Here is a 1,669-nt window from a genome sequence, read left to right on the forward strand (position 1 = left end):
TGGGGTAGAAAGGGGGAACTGATTGCAAGAATCTACATATAACCCTTCCAGGGGGATAGACAACAGAAAAGTGGACAAAGAGCAACATCAGACAGTGTAAGACATGGAAAAATACTAATTTGTAAATTATCAAGGGTTCATGAGGGAGGGTGGTCAGGGAGGGGGAAAATGAGGAGCTGATACCAAGGGCTCAAGTAGAAGGCAAATGTTTTGAGAATGATGAGAGCAACAAATGTACAAATGTGCTTGACACAATGGATGTACGGATTGTGGTAAGAGTTGTACGAGCCCCTAATAAAATGATTTTTAAAAAAAAGACAGCCTAGGTGACCGTGTGGAGCAGTTCTAGTCTCGCCTATAGAGTCATCGTCAGTCAGGGTCGACCTGACATCAATGGGTCTATAAGTTAATGTAAGCAGAGACTAACCCATGAGCTTTTATGAATTTAAAACTTATATTTTCTCAAGGTGTAGCATTTAAATCATATTTAATTAAATAATTTATAAATACCTTTTCTTGAAAAATATAAAATTCTGTTAAACTAAGGCAGAATCTGAAGATCCCAGACATGTAGGAACCGTGAGGGTGAAGGTGAACTTCAACATGTACAACTCAAGTCTGTCTCCGGCTGGCCTCACCTTTTCTTCATGGCTTTGGATCTCCTCTGTGGACCAGCCTCCAGATGAGCTACCTGGACAGGAGTCTTTCTGTCCCTAATTGTTGTTTACGACAGAGGCTTCATGTGATTAGTGTGAAGAGATGGTGCTGTGACTGGGGATGGGCCATCGTGCCTTCAAGGTGTCCCCCTGGGCACTATTCCATTTCGCTCTTGTGGGCACAAGCACATACATATTTTGCTCCTTTCTCCTTATTTTGTTTGTTTCTCCTGGTGTTTTCTCTGAAGTCAGAGATAAAACATGTTCTACTTCTCTTATTCAGAACTAGTATATTCTGTTTCACTTTTGTTTACCACCCCCTGAATATTTGGTAGCTTTTACTTACTAAAGGTTGACATTTAAGCCCACCAGCAGCTCTGTGGGAGAAAAGAGCTGGTAATCTAGAGGCAGTTCTACTTTGTCCTATGGAGTCACTATGGGTCGGCACATGGGAACAACCACAACAACCAGACACAGCATTCCCAGGCAGTCCAGGGGTGGGTTTTGGATAGCCTCCTTTAACACCCTCGTCCCTGTTCATCTTGGGATGTATCGAAACCAGGAAGTCCCCACACAGCCTTACCACCCATGATTACCGATGAAGCCAGAGATTGTCTGCTGGGAACATGGATACGTGGCAGTCATGTGTCAACCACATGACCACCATGAGTAGGAACAGGATGGAACACTAAGCATATGCTTTCCTGGTGTTTCTCCAGTCAATGTCTTTCGGTTTCATATCCAGTGCAGCAGGGCTATCCGAGGCCGCTCTTCACCTTGGAACCGGGCCGAGCAGCAACCTGACTGCTGCCGTTAGACTGAGATGGGACGGAGATGCTTTCTAGTTGGGTCATCGGGCCCCAAAGGAAGAGCTGCAGAGGGAATGCTCTTTAGACCATCACAGTGGCTGTCTTTATCATCTTGTGCTAGATGTATCATAGGCGTATCACATAGATATATCACAAGGAGGTGGTTTAATGACGTATGACATAGACGTATGACATAGACGTATG

The sequence above is a fragment of the Echinops telfairi genome, unplaced genomic scaffold, assembly GCF_000313985.2.
Source record: "Echinops telfairi isolate 266 unplaced genomic scaffold, ASM31398v2 ScPeMD7_7458;HRSCAF=8496, whole genome shotgun sequence".
NCBI classification, from domain to species: Eukaryota; Metazoa; Chordata; class Mammalia; order Afrosoricida; family Tenrecidae; genus Echinops; species Echinops telfairi.